The sequence below is a fragment of the Rattus norvegicus genome, chromosome 11 (genome assembly GCF_021556685.1).
Source record: "Rattus norvegicus strain SHRSP/BbbUtx chromosome 11, alternate assembly SHRSP_T2T, whole genome shotgun sequence".
NCBI classification, from domain to species: Eukaryota; Metazoa; Chordata; class Mammalia; order Rodentia; family Muridae; genus Rattus; species Rattus norvegicus.
The window spans coordinates 29545148-29562320 of record NC_141544.1 but is presented as its reverse complement, the minus strand read 5'-3'; the positions used below and the strand labels follow the sequence as shown (position 1 = coordinate 29562320).

General features: G+C 37.9%; 2 long non-coding RNA genes across 17 annotated transcripts in view; one reads left to right on the top strand and one right to left on the bottom strand.

The window, feature by feature from the left end:
- LOC103693508 (uncharacterized) overlaps nt 1-17173 on the bottom strand; it is a 493880-nt gene that overhangs the window by 383257 nt on the left and 93450 nt on the right. For 13 of the 16 annotated variants that reach the window (XR_015632963.1, XR_015632969.1, XR_015632964.1 and 10 more), the window contains exon 1: nt 3479-3571. The exons of the other annotated variants lie outside the window; for them this stretch is intronic. This is a non-coding gene — a long non-coding RNA (uncharacterized LOC103693508). Of the gene's footprint in view, nt 1-3478; nt 3572-17173 lie in introns of those variants that run through there. 16 annotated transcript variants of the gene reach the window in all.
- On the top strand, nt 2256-9038 carry LOC134481048 (uncharacterized). The gene is made up of 3 exons (XR_015632987.1): nt 2256-2365; nt 3065-3762; nt 6558-9038. It is a non-coding gene; the product is annotated as an uncharacterized LOC134481048 (long non-coding RNA).

Below are 17173 nucleotides of genomic sequence, written 5' to 3'. Positions count from 1 at the left end.
CCTGCATGCACACACATGCAATCTCTTAAGTTACTTTAAAGCTTGTGAAATAGCAAGGCTACTTCAGAATTACTTAAGAACGTGCATACTGTGATCCTTAAAGAGACAGACAGCATAATACATAGCAAGTATAAAGAGAGAATTAATGAAATAAACATTTCTCTTAGAAAAGAGTCTATTAGAATTCCCCCCAAATAAAGATGTAAGTAAAATGCATCCTATATATTTTATATAGTGGACATAGTCAAAAAAGGAATTAGCAAATTGGAAGGCATCTCGTAGTAATCTATCGAAAGCATAGCACAAAGAAATATATAAAAAGATGAAAGAGAGTTTCAGAATTATATATGCTGCACCATGAAACCTTAACATATAGTACTAGAGAGTTGCACGAGGAGATGAATGCCAATAGTAGAAGTAAGAAGAAAGTCCCCAAGCTTTCTATTTCTTACAAAAGATGAGAATCTTACAGCTCAAGTAGCTATGAAGGTGAACATTGTTCCTGCTCATCTTTCAGACAAAGGAAAGTAATAAACACCAGTGTTCCCTGGGAAAGGCCTTTGAGAGTCCATAGTGTGGATGGGCTAAATCTCCTTTCAAATAAATTCCGCAGGGCAGCGGAAAGACGAATGCCATGATGTGTCCCCGTCCTGACCAGTGCAGATGCAGGCTCACTGGTACGGAAGTTTACTGCTTCAGGGATCAGGAAGGAACCTGAGAGAGAATGAGCATAAGACATAAGCAGATCACAGGTGGATGACATCAGCCCATGTTCAGTCCTCTCTGGAAGCCTCTATGTCAACTCAAAAGTTCAAAGTTCGAATGAGAAACGCACAGTCTGCTTTGCTGTACAGAAGGACAGTTAATCACCAACATGGGAGAAATGTGCCTGGCGAATGACTCGTGAGAGTCTACAACAAGCTCCTTGTGTCACCCTTTCCCTTTGGTAAATCACCATCCCCCTTGTTTTAGTTAGCAGTCTCAAAGGGCATTTTATTTTCATTTTCTGCATTTATCTGTTGTCATCTTATAAAGACTCTAAACTACCCAAGAATAAAATTAATTATGCCATTTGGAGAGGGGAGGATATTGCTTTAAGATGTTAAAAGTATGTGCACGAGGCATGAATATATGTTTTCAGGGAATACACATGCACGTGGTCTTTATATAAATAAGAAATATGACTGTGACACATACCAACTGTTTCCTTTTTAGCTGAACTAAAAAGCTGAGCATGAAGATTAGCAATTTTTATAAAATTCTTAAAAACACAATTAAAATGCTACCATAGTTGACTTTAGCTTTAAAAAGTTCTCTACAGTCCACCAATAAGTAACTAGGACCAGCAATGATAAAAAGATAATAATTTAAGATTAAATGTTTAAGAACTAAGCAGCCCTTTCTACCTTTTGTTCCTTGCAATTCACCCACATCCAGAGGAAGCCACATTCTTTTGCAGCCCCTCCCTCTGCCATGCTGACTTTCTAAGCTGCACTTAAAGAAAGTAATAATGAAGTTGCCTTTGTAGTTTCTAGTTTTTTAATTGATTTGGAGGAAATAAGAAGGAATACATTTTTTTTCAATCCTAATCTTCAAAAGGTCCATCTTTTTCATCAATCCTCAGTCTCACCTTTGCTTTGTTTATTGGTAGACGTTCAAGGCTTTCGAAACAATGCACACATTTTCTTGCTATTCAAATCGACTTAACAAAGGCCTTATGAAATATATTCCGGGTGCTTTGGGAGGGCAGGGGAGGAAAGAATACAATTTTTCAAAACATGTGAGTGAAAAAAAATCATTGTTTTTCCTCTCTTTAAAAAAAAATCCCTTTCTGGCAGGAGGCACAAACAGGAACTGTGACCACCAGGACGAGGAGTGAATGTAACAGGTGGCGAAGACATAATGAACCTATTCCTCTCAGGAAAGAATGCGTCTGCCACATTTTGCTTTGATAACGCGGCTCTGGTCACATGACAGGACGAACTTGTCTTTCTTGTGCATAATCTCTGTACAAAATGCAAGATTAGGGCTCAGGGCTGTCAGGAGTTAACAGGCTTCCAGAAAGTTTGCAAAGGCACTTAAGTAATGCTTCAAAATCACCTTGTAAATGAAATCACGTTCTGACACCCTTAAATGTCCCCTTCCCTTTCACAACAGGTCTGCAGCTTCATACTGACATTTTTTTTTTGGTTTATTGATTTACTTTAGCAAACAGAAGATTCCAGATAAAAGGAGTCTGTCCCCCATGTAAATTCTGGACTTAAAACACGTAGACTGAACCAACTTATCTCTCTGCTTTGGAAAATGTTTAAATGGCTATGAAGTACAGGCCGAACTTCACCAAATCAACAAATGGATGATCGAGGTACTTCATAGTTTTTGAGAATATCAATTGCAAATATTATGGTAGGAAAAGCTGATTTTTCTAATGAAGTGAACAACGGAAAGTTTATTTTAGCATTTATTACAAGTGTAATTCTGAACATGGAACTCTGGAATAAGAAAACTAGGTCTCCTCTGCTCACATCCCTAGCATCCTAACAAGCTAAGATTTTCTTTGAACAACAACAACCAAATGTTTAAAATAGGATTTAGGTATGTTTAAACAAGAAATTATTCTCAACTTATGTTGTACGGATTTTTGGTTGTGCTGGGTTGGTTTGATTTTAGAGAACATGACCTTACTAACTGCTAAGGTATTTGCACTGAAACAAAGATAAAATGTTCTGCATTATTGCAACATGATTCTTCAAAAAGCAGTGTGTGCTAAGTTTCCAGCGCACAGTGTGAGCAAACACGATCAGCAGGAACAAAAGAAGTTTGCACGCTGCTGCTCAAGGACTTTTAAAGAATCCTTCCCAGGAATAATGCAGAAAAGCCACTGGAAAGGAACTTGGGAAATCAAAGCACACTTACTTTTTAATGGGCGGAGATGCACTTTCTTTCCTATTTTACATTAAAAATTAGAGGGCGCAACAACAATTCTCGCTGGCTGGCAGTCTGTGAAACGCAGGCCCTGACCCCTCTCCTTGCCAGGAACATTCACACAAAGCTCTTTCCATAGGACTGTTCTGCACATTCCTGAGATAAGGCACCAAATCATGAAGCCAGAGCCCAGTGACACAGAAGTTGAACTAAATGAAATGTTTACACACATCCCGACTCTCCTTTCTTCCTCATCCCTGCCACATATGATTTGCCTAAATCAATATTGACTCTGGTTGCAGAAAAGCAGGACTTAAACAAAAGAAAATCTGGAAGAGAGAGAAGACAGGACGCTACAAGTACCGTATGTCTCTTCTCGGATTGCAAATATCACGTGAAATCAAGCAGAAACAAAGCCACAGAGCTTCGGAATTTCTTAGTGTTCTTGATGGCCCCCCCACGCCCATCCCCACCCCAGAAGGCAGAGCAGATTTCTTAACTGTTATTACAACCCAGAAAGAATATTTGAGTAACATCTTAAATCTGCACTCACCATGGGAAAGCAACAGTTGCATGGAGTAAAAGTGTGCTTTTTCCTTGCCCCTGTTCCATTTCAGTTCTGACTATAGTTGTCCAACAGCCAAAAGGCCGGAGCTGCCACCCAGAGGCCCCGTCCACGATCTGGTTCCTTTGCTTGTCAGCCAGAGAGCTGGCTTCTGCCGGCTGCAGCTGTGCACTTTGCTGAAGTTCTAATACAATCTCCATATGCTTCCCACCGCCTCACATAGGTGATCTGGCCTTTCAGTTCAATGAAACGCGCAGCAGAACCCTTTTCAGGTGAGTCTGTGGGAGCTAGTTTTCAAGTCGTCCACCCTCAAGTTCAGGATTTCTTGGTGAGAAGTGGGTGGAGAGAAGCAGTCTCACTACAGGGAACTCAGGCTGTAATCAGAATGCAAAAACTTCCTCTGTTTTCCTGCCTTGCGTGGCTGAGCGCTAGTGCCTCTTTTCACAGAACTTCAGAATGTACAGGCAGGACGCAAAGGGGCCCTGCCAGACAAGCCTTTCTCAGTCAATTAGCTTGCAGCCATTACTTGTGACCTGAGGTCACACAGCATAAGTGTGTGGGGTGTGCCTTCAGGGGTCCCAGGGCTACTTATTACAGCTTAGATAACCAAAGCCGAGCCGACACTGAATTCTAGAAATATTTTTAATAGTAAATGTAAAGATGTAAAGTTCTGAGCGTTCTTTCTGAGTAGGTAAAGCACAATTCAATGAATTCAAAACAATACTTTTTCACCTTAGAGCAAACAGCGTTTGGGACAGAATAGCGACACATTTCCTTCATATTATGCCTGCAGACGTGTAAATGACAAAAGGGTTCATACAGACAATCACGTAATTACCAGCACATACATTCCTTGTATCACATGGATATGAAGCATGGGAATTATGGTTTTCCTTGAAACTTTTAAAGAATTTTAGTTCGAAATTAATTTAAATTAATTTTAATGCAACTATCAACAAAGTTCTTGGCACCTAAGGAAATGACTTCACTTTGAGGCCATGATGCAGCTATGCTTAACCCCTAGTGAATTAACTTCACGAATTTTCTTGTTTTCAGAACTGTATCAATCATAATTTCCTCTAGTTCAGCAAAGCGCTTCTCCACTTCAGTAGATTTTAACAGAGAAATTCATAAGAAAACCTATGACACACTGAGTAAAAAAAAAATGCTGTATTGCAAAACCATATCTGCATTTTATACATCAAGTCTTCCTAGTCTTCAAAAACACTGTACAGTTATCATCATTATCAAATTTATGGCGAGGAAGTATTAAGCAATTGAACTTCAAAGCAAAGCCTCTCTTTGAGTGATCCAACCAAATTAAAGCGCTCATGTTTCTACAGTGATTAGATCAGACACCGTCCTCTCTCCCAGTGGCTGTCACTCAGAGAGGGACATGGATGCCCAGCACTTCATCCTTCACCCTTTTTTCTAAGTAATTCCACAGGCACTTAAGGCAGCATCCACCTCAGCACTGCCTGGGAAATTCCTTTGGACGCTGAACTTGAATCTGCCTCACCACCCTTTACTTAGCCAAACGAATGAATTTTAATCAGCTGTTATCTGATATAAAACCAAAAAAGACAAGTTAAAATGTACAGGTCATAAAATTAGCAACTAAATAATACTTTCTAAATAGAGCGGAAGTTTTGAAGGGACAGAAACAGAGAATATAAAAGTGTTAAAGGTAGCTCTCGGTGGGATTTAGTGCAGACGCTTGGGGTTTCCACTTTCTCAAAAATGAAACACGAAGTCATTGTTGGGGCCATATATTGCCTCTGAATACATTTTACAAAACAAAGAATAAAACATGTTTGACATCATTGGGAGAATCTACCATGTCTGTTTTGCCTGCTGAAACTGAGCGTCACTGAAAAGTAGACCTTGAAAAACAGACGTGGGAAAATGCTTCAAGCCAGTGCTTGAAGGTTCTCAAGGCCACTGAGGTTGCTACACTTCTTCACTGCCCCATGTTGTACATTCACAGTTTTCTCACTCCTTTCATTCAGGATTAACAGCTAAGCTAAGAGTCAACGAAGGCTCCCAACCTTATACTTTAGATCTCTACAGTCATCTACTTTCGAGATCTGGACTTAACATCAGTGTACATGAAATAAGGATTTTTCTAGCAAGTTCAGGGAGGTCACTAATAACCCATACACAGCATAAAACATACGCCAGAACTTGAACAGGCATTGATGATTTCCCAAGCTATAATGTAGTTTTTATGGCCAGTTTGCAAGTTTTTATGTGGCTATAGACCTTTCTGAATTACATACAGGTTATGAAAATAGTCCCCTTTGCTAAAATCCTGGATTACTCAAGAAAGATTACCACCCGGACACTATTAGAAAGAGTTGGTCAATATGACCCATGTCAACTCCCATCTGTACTTTATGGAGAAAACATATTCTACTCTAGATGTTTTCTGAGTACTTGAGCCAACATGGTAGGTCATGTGCTGCTCAATTCATTTAATTTAAAAAAATTACCTCCAATGCCTGAATAATTTTACAGTGTAAAAATGAGCATATGTATTTAGAGGTGCTAACTTAGAATACATTTTGAAAGATTAAAAATTCATTCTAATTAGTGATTTAAGCTAATAAGTTTCAATATGCTAATATTAAATTATGCAGGTAAAATCAATGAGAATTACCTAACAAGATATTAACCATAAAATTACATGTTAATATTTTTATACCAAATATATTATGTGTCTAAGTATATCATCCTTCACATTATGTAATGTTTAGAAGAAAGTCAATTTTTCATGGAAGAAAAATAAATAAAATATTAAAGAAATTGATAGAATAAATTTTTAGGAATTGAGGTTGTACTTCCATAGAATGCTTATTTGATATAAACAAAGTCTTTGGTTTGAGTCAAGCCTACAAAATTCAAAATTTTCCAGCCTTTCATGACAACTTATGAGCAGTCCGAAATCATTAGTCAAACTCAGCCAACATTGGGTTAAAATATCTAGAGCAGGCAAGAATCCCAAATGTAAAACTGAATTCAACATTCTCATTATTACTCTTAATTTTAATTTTATTTGTTTCTGCAGGATTGAGGATCAAATCCACACGTTACTTCCTTTACTACTGAGCTACATATCAGCCTGTGCCACTCATGTAAAATTGATAAGGGAACAGTAAGAAAACCAATAGGATTTAACCCTTGTATCCAAAAGTCAAAAAAGTGTTCATTTCTTGCTTAAATGTCAAGAGAGTCACGTACTAAGGAGCTCCTTAATACTGTGAAACGAAGTTGGGTTCACGGGACTGATACATTAGGGATCAGGTAGGCCATATAGATACTTCTCAGTCTCCCTCTGGAGTGTACTTATTAGTGGCTCAGCTTCATAAGGAGGTTTAACCAGCCAGAGGTGATAACTGGGACACAGCACATGCTGTGTGATTGTAAGCATAGTATTAGACAAAGCCAATCTATCCCAGAGTCAAGCAAATAGAGAACAAATATAAACTAAAGGCCCATGTAAAGCACTGCAAATACAACAGGATATGAACACTATTGAAGGATAGCAATAAATAGATAAACCATCAATTGCACAGATGAAAATAGGTGTTTTAATATGCATGAAGACATGTGTCTTATTCAACAGGGAACTTTCGAGGTTGTGGTTTAAAAAGGAAAGACCAAAGCCTGGGCCAGTGAGATGTCTCAGTTGGTAGATGTACTGCCATGAAGACCTGAGTTCAATCCACAGAACCTATGTAATGTTGGAGGCGAAGGGCTGACTCTGTAGAGTTGAATTGTAACATACTCAGTGCGCTGCACTATTCAAGTGTCCAAACAAAGCTCTCTCTGTCTCTCTGTCTCTGTCTCTGTCTCTGTCTGTCTCTCTCTGTCTCTCTCTCTCTCTGTCTCTGTCTCTCTGTCTCTCTGTCTCTCTCTCTCTCATACACACACACACTCAACACACTAGGCTTATACAGGTGCTCAATAATAATAATAATACATTTTCAAAGTAAATACAATAAAACAAGATAATTAGATGACAACATCAAAATTTTATTGCCCGGGGGTGATGTTCTTTAAAGATATTAGAACAGAAAAACATAAAATAAAGAAATAAATATGTGAAAAGAGGACAAATAAGACGTACTTGCATAATTAAAGTGACTAAAATCAAATTAGAATTACAAAACATAAACAACAGCAAAGTAAAAGCAGACAAAAACTAAAGATTTGACAGTGCCATTTTTTACAGCCATCTTTTAGAAGAGATATAATAATTAACAAATGCTATGAGAATATTCATGTTAATACATTTTCACTAGCATTGGTTTAAATTAAAGACAGCATCTTTAAGAAAATGTAAATCCTTAAGAAAATGTACTTTCTGAAGAAGTACAAAACGTTAAGTGGAAAGGTAACTTGATGTCATATATGAATAAGTTTTACTTCCCCTCTTGGTTACATCTGTGAAAAGCGCATGATTTTTGTTATGCGATTTAGAGACTTAACACCTCGGTGCTTCTTATATACATTTGTCGTGAGTAATTTATTCTGCAGGTTCTTCACATGAAATTTCTTCACACTTAATTTTATTTACTGTAGTGTGTGTGTGTGTGTGTGTGTGTGTGTGTGTGTGTGTGTGTGTGTGTGTTGCTTTTGCTTTAGAGACAGGGTGTCATGCTGACCTTCAACAGAGTACCAAGTTGGCCTGGAACACACTATGTAGCTGAGGATAGTTTCGAACTTGTGATTCTCCTGATTCCAGCACCTCAATTTTCCAGGTGCTAGGCTTTCAGGTGAACATCATCATCTGATTTGCATAATGTTGGAGATGCAGCCAGGACTTCTAGCATGCTGGTCAAGCATTCTATTAACTGCACTACATCACTAGCAGAACTATAGTTTTAAAACTATATGTGTGTGTGTATGTATGTATATATGTATAAAGTTTTATTTATTCAACTATGTGTGGGTTTGTGAATGCAGTGCTCTCAGTAGGCAGACGAGGACACTGGATCACTTAGATCTGAGTTAAAATCATTTGTGAGCTTCCCTATCTGAGTGTTGGGAACCCACCTCAGGGCCTCTGCAGAGGCAGCATGACCTCTTGACCACAGAGCCATCTCTTCAGCCTCCTACTGCTTTCATTAGATGGAGCTTTTCCAGGTCCAGCTTCACTCCGTGGTTCCATTAACTGTATCTTGTAAGTGGCATCATTATTACTTTTAAAACCCTCTATAATCAGTTTTATTTTTGTCTCTGGTCCAACAATTGTTGATTTGTTTTATTTTTATCTTGACATTTTAGTGCCAAGTGTTTGTGTGTTTTGGGTACATTTAATCCATTCTCAAGATTATTACAAGTTAAAGAGCATCATGTACATCTTCTGTACTTAGTGAAATAGCTCATGACAATTGAATGGGTAGCCTATGGAAAATTGCAGATAAAGTGATGTGCCATTATATACTGAGAAAAGATATAAGCAGTTTTGATTGCAGGATATAAGTTCTTCTCTGTCTTATAAATCATCTTGATTACGTACATTAAAAATAAACAGCCATCTTTTAAAAATTATGTGTATATGTGTACATGTGACTCAAAAGTTCATATACTCACACAGTACATAAGAGAGAGCTGTACATCCTAGAGTTACAGGCAACTGTGAGATAATGAACGTAGGCACTGGGAAACAAACTCAGATCTCCAAGAGCAGAGTGAGTTCATAACCTCTGAGCCATCTCTCCCACTCCTAAAGCAGCAGTCTTTATGAAAACAGGCATCAAAACATCCTTAGCAAAAAGGTTCTATGTTGGCACAATTATTTCTTTTTGCCTTTTTACTTATTTATAATATTTTTAAAAATTAAGTGTTTTAACAAAGAAGAAGCATTAAACAATGGGAAGCAGGCGTTACCACGTTAAGTATCTGTAGCTATTCTAAAATTATTTTTTACCTTACATTTTAAAATTCTCAACTTATTTTTGATTATTTACATTCTAACGTCTGGTCAATCAGCACTGCCAACGATTCATTCAAAACTGATAGGAAGAAAACTCCCTTCTTTTACATTTCATTACATTTACCGGGCTACTTGGATCTTTAGGAAAAATGTTAAGTGCATATATAAAACCATATTCCTCTACGTGTTTGGCCTCTGTGGCTCCTTGGAGAGCATATGGCAAGAGTCATCTCTCTCAGTCAGTGACAAATACCTCTCCACAGCATGCTCTGCTTTGACCTTTAATTAGATTTTCCCAGACCATCTAAAATAACTCATGTCTGAGACCTTCCCTGTCTGCCTGTCCCAAGGGATCTGACAGCACAGGAAAAGCTAGACAGCATTGGATGTCTTGGGGCATTTGTTACCGGATCGGGGATGAGTGGGGGATTGGGTGAGGTTGGCTTTTTTAAAAGAACAAAAAAACACAGAGAAGAAGCAAGCATGCAAACACAGAAATAGTTTACAGTAAAGTAGAATATGAAGAGTGATGCATTCAGTGAGGGACAGCAGGTGGTCCCAGAGCACCCAGTGTGGTAACTGTCTTGACAACAATATGTAAGACAAGTTGCCTGTAATGCTGCTGTTTAAAGGTGGGAAAACAGAAAACAAGTTATTTTAAAAGTGGATATACATACATACATACATACATACATACATACATACATACTACATAAACACACATATATGTATGTATGGAGAGAGAGAGAGAGAGAGAGAGAGAGAGAGAGAGAGAGAGAGAGAGAGAACAAGATGGACTTAATGGACTTATATATTTAAAACCAGTTAAATGGCGTGAGGAGTGCTGAGCTGGGAAAAAGGGGATGCAGGGCTTCAGAAGGGATTCGGAGTGTGCATAGGTGAATGACTATGAAACGTGTTTTTGGATACCGAGAATGGCGCCCCAGTTGAAGGATTAAGAGAAAGGACTGAAAGAGCTTGAAGGGGCTTGAGATCCCATATGAACAACAATGCCAAGCAACCAGAGCTTCCAGGGACTAAGCCACTACCCAAAGACTATACATGGACTGACCCTGGGCTCGACCTCATAGGTAGCAATGAATAGCCTAGGAGGGGCACCAGTGGAAGGGGAAGCCCTTGGTCCTGCCAAGGCTGGACCCCCAGTGAACGTGATTGTTGGGGGGAAGGCAGTAATGGGGGGATGATGGGAAGGGGAACATCCGTAGAGAAGGGGAGGGGGAGGGGCTAGGGGGATGTTGGCCCGGAAACCGGGAAAGGGAATAACAATCAAAATGTAAATAAGAAATACCCAAGTTAATAAAGATGAAAAAAAAAAAAGAAAGAAAGTACAGCTTTCAAAGAAGAGTGCTGGAAGTGGAATAGATGAACTGCAGGTCATGACAGAGGCTGGAAAGAATGGTGACTGAGACAGAAGAAACTAAAGACATCTGTGCAATGCAGGAGAATGAGCAAAATCTGACACTGTGGGAAAAGCATCACACGCTTCCGGTATTGTGAAGAGAGAGGTAAAGCTAAAGTCTGAATCTTCAAGAAGTTGTTGAAGGGGCCGATATGACCCTCTTCAAAGGAAGATCTTTATGACGCCAGGGTTTTCAGATCACATATAAAATGCTGGAAGTTCCTCTCTACCGTAGCATCCATAGACTACTCATTCAAACCATCCCTGTAGCCATCGCATGACTAAATTGGCTTCCACTCAGGGACAGATCGAGGAAGCAGAGTGGTAACATGTTCATTTGGGAACGATAAATTAGAGATATAATAAGAAACAAATGTGGTCTGCTGTAGAGCAGTCACGGGGAATGATGGAAGCCATCCTATGCTCCACACAAAGATACTAATTTGGCACTTACATAGTAACCTCGCTGGCATTAACTAGGGCTTCCTGAGCCATATTGTAGAACATGCTGCGGGCCACATGCTAAGGAATGTGCCCAGGAAAAACTGTCAAACTCATCTTTTCCATAGCCTCATTGTTTTCCTAATCATTCTCCTTGGAGATGTTGGTACACAAATCCTTACGGTACCAAAATATTGATTCTTATAAGGGTAAAGTATATTCTCTGGAGACTCATCTAAACCAAACTACTGTATATATAAAGACTGCATCTATCTCCTTATGATGATCCAGGTTTAAATCAGGAAATGTAGGACAATGTAAGGAGATTGTCTATGAGAAGAAATTGTCCATAATGACAAGTCTTCCATAAATGTGGCTGTGGATTTGAGTGAGTTCTCTTACATCACTGGCTTGAAAGACCCTGTTAGACCCTGACACCATGGGGCTATGATGTCAAAGGTATCTACTTTGCCAATATAGGGTATCTATCATAAGCATTTATCATAAACAGCATACTTCTGTCCTTGAGTCCCTGATCCCAAATCTATGAAATCAAGAGTAAACATTTAATTAGTAAGACAAAAAATGTTGTCTCCACCTTTAAATGCTGTTTTTCAGATAAAAGAGGCAATTTAATTAGACCTAAGAATTATTTTCTTGTTTGCCATTGTTTGCTCTAATACCCAGCCAAGATAATTTTATAGGTTTTGTTAACATAAAACTGATTCTATCACATGTTTCAGAAAGATATATAAATATATTAACTAAATAAATATAAAATATCTATTTATATTATATATTAAATATATACTTTTTGGTTAATAAGAATATATGTAAGATATATTATATGTTATATGTATTATATAAATATATATATGATAAATTAAAGTGTATACATAATATTTATTATAATATATAATTATATGTACTATAGTATATGTACATATACATACACATACACATGTATATGTATATATAGAGAGATAGATACCTAACACAATTTAATGTTGCTTGATCCTGTTGGAGTTGTAGATAAACTTACATCTGACTCACTATCATGAGAGGAGAGAAAGGAGAATGGTATGGACCTTTTAAACCATATTCCCTGTATACACACATGACATGCATCCTCTAACAAGGCTTCACTATTCTCCCAACTGGGGAACACATTTAAACCTATGAGGTCATCCTGGGTCATTTTTGTTCAAAATGCCACCCTAACCCATTAGCTATGCATCGTCGATTGTTCCTCAGCTACAGACATCAGGAAATGCTCTTCCTACTTCATTAGAAGCTTGTGAATGTTTTTGTGCAAGAGCAATGTTGAAATTATAAAAAGTATTATGCTGGGCTACGGAAATGGGTATTTTGTTTTTAAACGAAAGGATTCACTAGCTTTAGAGACACACGGTTGCCTGTAACTCTAGCTTCAGTATTATCCAATGCTTCTAGACACCGACACACATGGCCACACATCCCAAGAAACTCAGTACATATACTTATAGAAATAAAACAAAACCTTAGAAAAATTTTAATGTGTCATCTACCTATTGATAAGTTGAATTATTTGTAAAGTTAGAAAAAGGAAGAAGAATGGGGAAGCTAGACAGATGTTTGCCCTGGCTGCTTCCTGTACCCACACCCCATTCCAGGGGACCTTCCTCACAAGTGCTCTTCCCAGATAAGTCTGCCTTGTTTATTCAAGTAATTTCCATGGTGACCTCCCCTGGTCCTTTGAAAGAGACTCTGGTCTGATATTCCTTACAAGTAGAAGCATAGCAATTTTCTATGTCAAACTTCTATTTCTCCTATTATCAGAGAAAAAAACAAAATCTAAGTCATTCTAGTACCTCATGTGTTTAAAAAACAAAAAAACAAAAAACAAACAAACAAACAAAAACCTGCCATGCTCCTGCCTTTAATGTAAGAGCCGGGCATCCTAGATTTCTTGACATGTTAAAGCAGTCTACATTCTTAGACTTAGCACAGACTCAATTTCTTTCCATGTAATCTCTTTTCTCTAGTAACTTAGTACATTATTATACCATCTCAATTTTGGTACCAAATCTATTCTTCTTACATCACAAATTGGGAATATTGTGGTTTGGGTTACCCAGGATGATAGTAGCTCCTTCCATTAAGTAATATTAATAGGTGACTCTAACCTGTCTTAGAGTATTTCAAACTGCTTTCTATATCCTTATTCTACACTGCCTTGGACAAGGTCTTGATATTGCAATTACTTACTGTGTATATAACTCACAAAGTTATCAGGACCTGAATGTCAACAGACAGACACACATAAAGATGCACAGTGAAATAAAAGAACATAATTTCTAGAAAGATCTCACCACCATCATCACCCTTTTCTTCATCTTCATCACGCCATCATCACAAAATGCATGTCTAGGGTATTATCCTGCTTAACATAGAGTACACTGCTATGAAGAGTCTCTCTGTCCCTTTAGACACCCCTTAATAAATGTCTTTGTATCATGCAAAGTTGTTTACTTATGAATTTTGAAGCCACTGTCTTCGGTGGATATACCTAATTATGCATTAAGAGATTATAGATTAAATGTTCATTTTTCTTTCTTTCTTTGGTATTACATTTTGAAGTAGCCATGCTATTCTCTCTTCATTTATATTAATAAATGGTGATCCCACAGAGGAAGGGAAAAACTGCTGTATTTGTTTGTATAGGTCCCCATGCTTACCACAATGCCTAATACTTAGGATTATTGGAAAAGGAAAAGAAAGGGAAGGAAACTGAAGGATCAACTTGATAAGTGGCCATATAGTGGAAAGACATGAGGAATAAATGCAGACAGTGCTAAGGATAGTTCTCTGGAATAACACCCAGAGTACTGAGTGCAGACGAAATTCAAGTCATAGTAGGAACGGTATCCGGAAAATTTGAGAGCTACTTAAATTAAAACATTTAAACAAGATGGCTGTCCCAACTTAATTTCTATATGTGTGACAAAATACACTTAAAGAATATTGACACAGAGGAGAAATGGCTTACTTAGGCTCAAAATACCTGATTACAGTCCATCACAGCACAGCAAGATGGCAGCCATGGAAATGGCTAGTCACATCATATCCACTGTCAAATGCCAGAGAAACAAATGCATTCATGATTCTAGTACTTGGCTCACTTTTTCTGTTTCTACCCACAACAGACACCAAATTAGTCACAGCAGACTGGATCTTTCTATATCAATGTACATAACCAAAACAATCCACTGTAGAGGTTTCTACCTGCAAATCTGCTCTACACAAGCCCTCATTAAGACTCTCTTCACAGGTAATTTGAAACTGTGCCAACTTTGCAATTTAAATTATTATGGTGGCTGAAGATCTTCCTTGGTGCATAAAAGAGAAAAAGACATTTTAATGCAAATTGTGTTTGTTACCAGCAATAACCATTTTCTACAAATTTGGCGACTAAAATTAACAAAAGTTTATTATGCCACAAAAGCAGGGACAGATGTTTAACATCTATTTTACCTGGATGACAGAGGGCCTCACAGCACAATTATGTTCTCTTTTGGGGAGAATCCATTCTTTAGCCCTACTGACTTCTGGCTGTTCCTGAGTTTCCTAGAATTCCCTACCTTGTAGTCACATCATCCTGTTTGCTGACTCCAACTTTAGATTGCCTATCGCCTTCTCGTTCGTGTGTCAAATAGCTGTGTGGAAACTTGTGATGGCACCTAGGAACTCCCTGTGTAATAGTGAATAATGTCATCACAGTATTATTAACTTGTATCTGTGGAGGTTCTTTAAATTAAGTAAAAAAGGCTCTGGAATGAGGACATGAGTATTTGGTAGGAGTCACTATCTGCTTATCACAATGTAGTCAAAGAATACAATCTGAAAAAGACTTTATAACTTCAAACTACAGCATGTAAAAGCAATAAGAAGGTGAAGTAGCACTATTTGACTTAGAAAAGTAGAGGGAAGATGGATCTAGTGTAAACAGGAGATACTTATTAAATATAAGCAAGCAAACACATATAGCACATCCATGGATGGGTCAGATGTTGGAACACCTGGGCATTTTCCCAGCCATGGTTGCCTCAGGAGCTACAGAGACTTTGAAGCACTCTAAGTTAAGAATTAGAGGTACTAATGATTAAGTTTGCAGTATAAACAGACCTATCATCTCTCATTTTGCTAAGAGTTAAAAGAAGTAACATCTCTGGGCCATTTGACCCACAATGTCTAAAACTGTGACATAAAAAGAAGACACATGGTGCCAGAAATTAACATGGGACTGTGATATCCTAGTTAAGGCCAAGCTTAGTTATATTCTCAGAAGGAATATTGAGAATTTGTCTCTAGAGAGAATAAATGCCACACACAAAAATATCCTGTGATTAAGAAATTCATGTGTCACACTCATGAAAAGAAGCCAGCTGCCACCCAATGACTGCAATGAAAGCCTATTTTTAAATACAAATTCTAATCAAGTATTTAGTTCCTCATTCAAAAATGTAGTTCGACAGCCAGGGCTTACCACTGGGACTCCATCTGAGAGAAAATACAAACAAAATAAGTGAAACAAGCCAACCAACTCAGAGAAGCAGAGAATATGTGGTAAGGGGGAAATTTCCAATAAATGCCAGTTTCTCTAAATATGAATTAAGCATGTCCCTCTAAAACAATGCAAAAAGGAGGTAAAGAGAGAAAGGGGGAAGAGAAGATAATGAAAAGGATAGTGATAATTTAACATATGACTGTACCTACAGGAGAGTACTCAAAAGTCTAGGAAAAGCATAAAATACAATGATAATGAAAAGTAGGGAAAATGACAAAGAACAGGAACAAGAATTTCCTTCCTCTAAATGTATTTGTGAAGATATTACAAACTGCACATTCATATAGGATGAGGATAAAAGAAAATGTTAATGAAGGTTATGAAAGTTACAATGCAAAAATACTTCTTTGCATAATATTCCAAATAGATTAGGAAAAGTAGGTACCTCACTACAGGACTGAAGGGAGACTCACCAGATGACACATTCAAATAATATACTTTACATGGAGTAAATCAGTGCTCCCAAATCTGGGGCTAGAAAAGAGAATTGATATTGATATTGAAATGATATTGGCGAGTATAGCATTATAGAAAGTTAGATGTCAAGGAACAGCTGAGAATCCCAAGTAGTGGTTCTTTTCAACATAAAGGGATATCTAATATTTGATGAGATAAATGCAAACAACATGATTAAATACTATACAATTTAAATTTGTATCAAAATAGTCCTTGGGGTGGGTACTGGAGAGATTGCTCAGGGATCAAGGGTACTTGTCGATCTCATGAGAACTAGAGTTCAGATAGCGCCAACTGTGTAACAAGGCAGGCAGGATTCCTGCTTGAGGTCTGTAACTTCAGTACTGCAGGGCTGAGGTGGGCACAGATTGGGTGACTACTGATATTTCTGGTTGCTGACCAAAACCTCAGCTTGGTACTTAGCAAGAGATTCTAGTGAAAAATAATAAGGAAGAGAGTAGTAGACTTACTTGGAGAATATGTGGGTTATTAAACTTTATTCCCCATTCTAGGTATGGGATAGCCCCTTGTGAGTTGTTGCTCAAAGAGACTCAGAGTCCCCTAAAACCATCAAGTCTATTGCTAATGCTTTTAGTTCCCATCAGAGACAGATGATAAGACCTTATTATCAAAGGTACTGCACACTTGGATGCAGGATATAGAGAACTAGAGATTGAAGTGAGATGAAACCATCCTACCTGTCAGCAAGCTTGCTCAGTATGAAGAGAGAGGCTGGACAGAGTGCTATGAAAGCAGTCTTTCTTATCCAACTCTCAATTCTTTAAGCTAAAACATAAACTCTCCCAATGAAATGTGTCC